This window comes from Fukomys damarensis, unplaced genomic scaffold (assembly GCF_012274545.1).
Source record: "Fukomys damarensis isolate Sample0158 unplaced genomic scaffold, DMR_v1.0_HiC HiC_scaffold_14, whole genome shotgun sequence".
Taxonomy (NCBI): domain Eukaryota; kingdom Metazoa; phylum Chordata; class Mammalia; order Rodentia; family Bathyergidae; genus Fukomys; species Fukomys damarensis.
In genome coordinates this window covers 28,582,012-28,590,714 of record NW_022900926.1, presented here as the reverse complement: position 1 = coordinate 28,590,714, position 8,703 = coordinate 28,582,012, and positions in this window count along the sequence as shown.

Sequence of the window (8,703 nt, the reverse complement as noted above, 5' to 3'; positions counted from 1 at the left end):
TGGTTTTTTGAGACAGGACCTCACTATGCAGTTGAGACTGACCTGGAACTCACTATGTAGCCCAGGCTGGTCTTGAACTCACAGTGATCCTCCTGCCTCAGCCTCTCCAGTGCTGGGATTACAGGCATGCGCCACCACACCGGACCCAAATCAATCTTTTGAATTAAAGTGATCTTATCATGTGTTGATCCTCTGAAATCTTTCAGGCTTGGTTTCACATGGTTTATTGGTATCCTTTACATATTTCACAAAGTACTATAATAAAACCAATAATACCTTTAAAAATGGAATTTAGATCTTCAAGATATTTGTGTTTTACATGCATTAGGACATTTTTTTTCCTTCAGGTTCAAGCAATATGTTTCACAGAAGTTGAAATATTCCAAACTCCTGCATCTATTTTGCTAAAGGGATTTAAATATAGGATAAGAAGAGCCTATCACTCAAAATAAATCGAAGTGTTAGACAATGAGTTTTGGCCTTTCTGGTTGAAGGCCAAGTGGATTGTACTGTTGATTTCAGGAAAATGAGTGGATTCTAAGAAGCTTAAAGCTGCTGCTCTGTGGTAGTATAAGATCTGATCTTTTTTCCTTAATGCTCAGAAATGCATAGGCTATAAATCCTTTCTTTAGGATGAGGTAAGATTTTGACAAGTAAATATATTATTTGATTATGTAGAAAGTCCCTCTCCATGTCAGAGTATCAACTTATACATCTTAGGTATCATCTGGAATCAAACCAACTCAGTAATGGGACAGGCTGAAGTCCAATGTGTTGGTCACCACAGTAACTTCATTATTGTGCCACTTGTAAGGTCCCACTAGAGAAGAGGACAGGAAATGCAGCTCGGAATGCTTTCTCTTTCGATATTTTGTCATTCTTTCCATTTAATCTGAATATTCTTCCTGAATTTCCAAATACCACACCTTTGCCAGGTCTGAAGCACCCTTATTGTAAGAAGTGTGTTTTTTTGTTCTATTATATTATTTTCCCCATATAAAATTGCCCATCTTTTTATTTACAGATTTGGGACCCTTTTTTTTTAAACCTAGAAATAATGATCTCTTCTTATTTAAGAGTTTGGATCAGGAACTTGAAACCTTCTATATTTTCAGTTACCTTTGGCAATAAAATTAAGTCTGAAGTAAAAGTAACCTCCAGCATATCCATTTGTCAATGTAACATCCTGGGTAGTACATTTTAAACTTTTAAACGTATACATTTTTAAAAGATTTCCCTATAAATAGCTAATGGGGAAAAATCTTAATGTATGAGAGCTCTGAGTCATCTGTCTCATTCACTGCTACTGTCATGAGATTGGGACCAGAATTTGTCATGGAGAACTCAGCTTATGGGGCATTGCATTTCTGAATTTGCCAGTGGCTTTAGGTGTGTTACAAATAATAGTAAAGGTGCTTTAAATTACTTGTATTTGAGGAATGTGGTTCTTTTATTATAATTTGGAAATAAAAATTAGTTAAAATGAGCATTATCCTAGAAAGTTTTTGGGAGCTCTGCACATATAATTTTTGATTCAGTCCATCTGTCTTTCTACAATTGGACCTAGAATGTAGATCGAGATATGGGTCATGAGGCTGTACCCAGTGGTCAGCTAAGGAATGCTATTCTTTGAGACTCAAATAAAATGAGTTTGAATAATCATATATGGTCCTGTGAGAATGCAGAGCCATCACCTCAATTTCTATAACAACAGTAAATAGAGAGGGTAAGGTTTATATTTTCAAGTTGACTGTGACTCAACAATTCTTTCTTCATCTTATGGCTCCAAACCCAATCCTGATATTGACATATAGGGGGAAAACGGTTCATCTTTCCTTGATGCTCCTTGAACCTCACAGCAAGATTAATGCAGATTGATCTCATAAACTGGGGCTCTTAGTAAACATTTGTGATTTGTACAGAGGAGAGGGCCCATGATGACATGAATATAAAAAGCAGAAAATTACATAAGAAGATAATGTTAACATTTTATTTTATTTTATTTTTCTCATTGAGTTTATTGGTACATTTTAGGTATACAGTACAGTCACATTCATCATTGGAATCTTGTACCTTTACGTGACAGGTCTTGGTTCTCATTTTATCCCCCTGTCCCTGCCCTCCCTTCACCCCTTCTCCCCTCCCCATTTACAAACAGTTAATTTACATTTTTTCATTTTCTCATATTTTTTCTTTTCCCTTATTTCCTTTCCCCTACCCTTCCCAATTCCCCTACACCTTTAGCCCCTTTCTTCCTATTGCACATCTTGAATTACACCATTAGGATCTTGTTTACAATTATAGTTTTTCACAGCAGAGAAACTATTCAGTATTTACACATGTGTGACTTATTAATTTCACTTGAGTATATCCTCAATATGCATCCATTTTCCTATGAATGACTCTAATTTCTCATTCTTTATGGCTGAGTAGTATTCCATTTTACAGAAAAACCGCATCTTCTTTATCAAGTCTCCAACTGATGGACACTTGGGCTGTTTCCAAGTTTTAGCTATTACACACTGTGCTGCTATAAACATGGGTACGCATGTATCACTGTGCTATAATTTTTAAAATTCTTTTGGAAAGATACCCAGCAGAGTGATAGCTGCATCAAATGGAACCTCTAATTCTAGTCCTCTGAGGTATCTCCATATTGATTTCCATAGTGGTTGCACCAGTCTGCACTCCCACCAACAATGGAGAAGGGTTCCTTTCTCCCCACAACCCCGCCAAAATTTGTTATTGTGTGATTTCTTGATAGCAGCCATTCTTTGTGGGGTGAGGCGGAATCTCAGTGTTGTTTGCATCTGCATCTCTCGAATGACCAGTGATTTGGAACATTTTTTCATATATTTACTTGCTGCTTTTACTTCTTTGTCTGAGAAATATCTGTTCACTTCAGATGCCCATTTTTGAACCCGGTCTTAATATTTGGTGGGGGGTAATTTTTTTGAGTTCTTTATATATTCTAGATAATAGTCCTTTGAGGAGCAGCTGGTAAAAAATTTTTCCCACCTTGTAGGTTGTCTTTTTGTTTTGTTGATGGTTTCTTTTGCAGTTCAGAAGGTTTTTAATAAGTTGAGATCCCAATTGTTGATTCCTTGTCCTAGTTCCTGTGCTACTGAGGATTTGTTCAGTCTTTTCCTATGCCAATGTCTTCAAAATTTCTGCTTTACTTATCTTCCATCAAATTTAGTGACTTTTTAAATATTTAGATCTTTAATCCACTTGGATTTTAGTTTGGAGCATGGTGAAAGGTAAGGGTGTAGTTTTAAACTTTGGCAGGTTGAAATCCAGTTTTTCCAACACCATTTATTAAAGAGGCTATCGTTCCACCAGTGAGGATGATTGGCTCCTTTGTCAAAGATGAGTTAGCTGAGTATATCTGGAGTTGTTTCTGTATCTTCCAGTCTATTCCACCAATCCTTGGGTCTTTTTCTTTGCCCAAACCATGCTGTTTTTATTATAGTGGCTTTATAGTACAGTTTCAAGTTGGGGACTGTGATAACCTCTGTCATGTCTCTGTTGCCTAGGGAGGCTTTTGCTATTCCAGGTCTCTTCTGGTTACAAATGAATTTTTGGATTTTTTCTAGTTCTGTGAAATATAGTGTTGGAATTTAAATTGGCATTGCATTGAATCTGTATAGCAGTTTTGGTAGTATGGCCATTTTCACTATGTTGATTCTTCCTACTCAGGAGCAGGTGATAATTTTCCATTTTCTTATATCCTCTTCAATCTCTTTTTTTAGAGTGCTGTAGTTTTCAGTGTAGAGATCTTTTGCTTCTTTTGTTAGATTGATTCCTAGATACTTCATTTTCTTGGATGCTATTGTAAAAGGAATTGTTTCCCTAATTTCTCTCTCAGTGAGTCCGTTACTTGTGTACTAGAAGGCTATTGATGTTTGAGTGTTGACCTTGTATCCAGCTACTCTGCCAAAAGTATCAATTAAGTCTAGAAGTCTTTTGGTGGAGTGTTTTGGGTCTTCAATGTAGAGTATATTGTCAGCATATAAAGACAGTTTAACTTCTTCCTTTCCTATCTTTATTGCTTTAATTTCTTTCTCTTGTCTAATTGCTGTGGCTAATGTTTCCAGAACTTTATCGCAGAGGAGTGGTGATAGTGGGCATCCTTGTCTTGCTCCTGATTTTAACATGAAGGTTTTCAGTTTTTGGCCATTTAATATGATGTTGGCTGTTGGTTTTTCATAGATAGCCTTTATTAAGTTGAGATATAGACAATTTATTCCAATTTTTGGCAGGGGTTTTATCATGAATGGGTGTTGAATTTGGTCAAATGATTTTTCTGCATCTATTGAAAGGATCATATAGTTTTTGTCCTTGACTCTGTTAATATAGTGTATTACATTTATTGACTTAAGTATGTTGAACCATCCTTGCATCTCTGGAATAAATCTGACTTGGTCAGGATGTATGATCTTGATGACCCTCTGTATTCTGTTTGCTAGTATCTTATTGAGGATTTTTGCATCTATATTCATTAAGGAGATTGGCCTGTAGTTCTCTTTTTTGTTGCGCCTTTACCTGGTTTGGGAATCAAAGTGATACTTGCTACCAGGAATGAATTTGGAAGTATTGCTTCCCTTTCCATTTCATTGAAAAGTTTGAAGAGTAATGGCAGTAGATCTCTAAATGTCTTGTAAAATTCAGCAGTGAATCCATCAGGATCTGGGCCTTGCTTTGTTGGTAAACTTTTAATTACATTTTCAATTTCACTGATTGTAATTGGAGTGTTTAAAATGTTTTTATCTTCTTTGTTCAACTTTGGTAATTCATGAGTATCTAGAAATCCATTCATTTCTTCTGTGTTTTCCATTTTATTAGAGTACAGGCACTCAAAGTAGGTATTGACATTCTTCTGGATTTCTGTTGGATCTGTTGTGACTTCTCCTTTATCATTCCTAATTGCATGGATCTGAGCCTTTTCTTTCCTTTTTTGATAAGGTTAGCTAAGGGTTTATCAATTTTAATTATTCTTTCAAAAAACCTACTCTTCAATTCATTGATATTTTTTGCATCATTTTCTTAGTTTCCATCGCATTGATTTCTGCTCTAATCTTTATAAATTCCTCTTGTATGAGATTTGGGTTTTTCTTGCTTTTTTTTCCCTAGGCATCTAAGATTCATCATTAGCTTGTTTATTTGAGCTCACTCTGTTTTCCTAGTTTGGGCTTGTTTATTTGAGCTCACTCTGTTTTCCTAGTTTGGGCTTTCAGTGCTATGAATTTTCAACTTAGAACTGCTTCCATTGTGTCCCATAGATTTCTGTATGTTGTACTGGTATTATCATTTATTTGTAAAAACTGTCTAATTTCTTCTTTAATTTCCTCTGTAAACCATTGATTGTTCAGGAGAGTGTTATTCAATTTCCATGTGTTTGTGGAGTTCCTACAGTTTCTTATGCTCTTGATCTCCAGATTGATTGCACTATGATCTGATAATATGCAGGGGATAACTTCAATTCCTTTGTGTTTATTCAAAACTGTTATATGAGCTAGTATGTGGTCTATCTTGGAGAATGACCCATGTGCAGCTGAAAAGAATGTATATTCTGATTTTGTGGAGTGGAATACTCTATAGATGTCTATTAAGTTTGTATGTTCAAAAGCTCCGTTCAGTTCTAATATTTCATTGTTGATTTTTCGTCTAGATGATCTGTCTATTTGTGATAGTGTGATATTTTGATCCCTACCGCAATTGTATTAGTGCTTATTTGGTTTTACATGTTACTTAATATTTGTTTTATATAGTTGGGGGCATTAATATTTGGTGCATATATGTTTATGATTGTCATCTCTTCCTTTTGAATTGTTCCCTTTACAAGGATGTAGTGGCCTTCTTTGTCTCTCTTAATGAGTTTTGGTTTGAAATTTACTTTGTCTGTGATTATAGTAGCTAACCCTGCTTTTTTCTGGTCTCCTGTTGCATGGAGAATTGTTTTCCATCCTTTCACTTTCAGTCTATGGGCTTCTTTTTGCACTAGGTGTGTTTCTTGTATACAACATATTGTTGGATTTTGCTTTATAATCCATTCTGACAGTCCATTTCTCTTGATTGGTGAATTGAGGCCATTGAAATTGATGGTTATAACTGATATGTACTGACATATTATTGTAATATTATTGTCCTTTTGTTGACTCTTTTTAATTTTTCCCCCATTCCTTTTAGTTTCTTGCCTTGCTTATTTGATTTGCTCTGTTAGGCCTCATGGTGTTGTGACCTTCATTGTCTTTTTCTAGGATGTTTTTTAGAATTCCTTGTAGTGCTAATTTGGTATTCATGACATTTCTCAGGTGTTCTTTCTCATGGAAGTATCTTATTTCTCTATCCATTTTGAAAGAGAGTTTTGCAGGATATATCATTCTAGGTTGGAGGTTGTTTTCTTTTAGGACTTGAAATAGCTCTCTCCAGACTCTCCTTGATCCAAGGGTTTGTGTTGAAAAGTCTACTGTGATTCTAATTGGCTTTCTTTTGCACATAATTTGTTTCTTTTCTCTTACTGCTTGTTGTATTTTGTTCTTCTGTTGGGTTTCTGGGATTCTGATTATTATATATCTAGGTGTAGATTTTTTTGATTGTGGCTAGCTGGAGTCTTATATGCCTCACTTATGTGTATGTCAAATTCTTCCCCTCTGTTTGGGAAGTTTTCTGTCATTAATTCTGTGAACAGCTTTTTAAAGTCATTTGCATTTTCTCCTGCTACTTCATGGATTCCTCTCAGTCTTATGTTATTCTTCTTTGCATCATCTAGGAGTTGTTGGATCAATTTCTCATGATCCCTTATTGATTTTAAGAAACCTATCTTTTCACAGTCACTGACTGCAATCCTGTCTTCTCTATCTGAAATTCTATCTTTACATTCTTTTATCCTTCAGTGAAAACTTTCAATAGAGTTTTTAATCTCCTGGATATCTGCTTGAATCAGTTTCATGGATTCCATGTCTTTCCTATGTTGGGCATTTATTGTTTCCATTTTTTTCTTATGCTGGAACTTCATGGCTTCTATCGTGGTCCTGAGCTCATCTGTTTTTTTTTGTCAGTTCTTGTTCTAGAGTTTCTAGTCATGACTTTTATTTTTCTCACCATCTCTGTAGTTATTCTCCGAAAGTACTTCTGGTTTGAATTTTTCTATAGTCTGATCTGTTTTGTTACTTCCTGTGCTATGTGTTCAGCGTGTCCTGCTGGTTCACTGTCAGACTTTTCAAACTCATTTGCCCTACTATTTGCCATTGGTGAACTGGAAGTCTGTCTTTGTGTCTTGCTTAAGTGTTTTCTCATTTCCATTTTTGTTGTTGGGTTTTTTTTGGTTCAATTCTTGGGTTATTACTGAAATCTTCCTGATATAGTTGCGCTTTAGCTTTTGACTGTCTAATGACTCATAGGCATTCTTATTTTCATAATATCAGAGAAAACAACTCATTAAATTAATCACAACCCCTTAGCCCAATTAATACAATCAGCAACACAGTAGAATCAAGCACAATTTACAAATTGACCATTTGTGGTAGTCATTAATCTTTCACCTTTAAACTATGTGAATTAAATTAAAATCAAGGAGCAGCCTAAACTACATTTGCAGTGAATAATCTCTTCAATATAGCATCTGTACCATTTTTAATGGGGGCTTAGACAGAGTTAGGATGAGAGGAGTAGATAAGTAAAATAATTGGAGAAGTTTTCAAGTGAAGCCAGAGGACATAGGTTGACCATACAAAGTTTAGTAAACTGTTGAAGTCAAAAAGGAAAGACAGAGTGCAAGAATAAGGACAAGAGTATAACAACTTAACAGTAATAGGGGCTCACTTTCCTTTGAAACTATTAACCCTTGAGTGAAGCAAAATGAGAGAAGAAAAGAACATAAAGAAAGAAGAAAAATGATAAAATAAGGAATTGGAGTTAGGGCAGGGATAGGAACAGAAAGGGAGATGAGGAATAATATGGGGGAGCAAGAGACTGAGTTGGAAAAAGAGGACAGAAAAAAAAAGAATTTGCAGAGTGGAATGAGGAAAAGAAAGAAGAAAAAGAATTTGAAGGGCCTCTTTCAGACTATATCTCTGCTGTCATAATATACAGTATGCAAGACCATGTGCAGAGCTAAGTCATTTGATCTCAGACAGCCAGTGGCAGACCCCTGAGATTCAGGCTGATTTCAGCCTGCAAGGTCCAAATTGAGCTGCCTGACCTCCTGCAGGGTTGAACTCTGCAAAGTTCTACTACAGGTTCCCTCTGCCCTTTCTTTGAAGATATTCAAAGTCTGGAGCTCAGAAAAATGCCCTTTATGACCACCTGTGCCTCTGCAGTGTGGTTCCGAGTTCTGGCACAATCAGGAGGCCTGAGAGTGTGGTTGGGGTTTGCAGAGGCACCTGTGCAGAAAGCTAGTCTTCACCGGTTTGGCCCCAGGCAGGCCAGAACAACAATGGGATCTCTGAGCGGCTGCCCCAGACCTCCACCTTACACCTTCTGCTGGATGCTGATAGCATGTTAACATTTTAGTAACCAAAGTTTTTTCTTAAGTTCATTTTTTGAATATACTTAAGAAAACCTAAGCAGGATACATGTTAAAATTTTTAAACAGCAGAGAAGGCTTTACAGTGAAAAATATTCTATTTGAGATCTCCAATTACTATGCTTAGAAATAACTACTGCTAGTCATTTTTTTTTTTTTTTTTTTTTTTTTTTTTT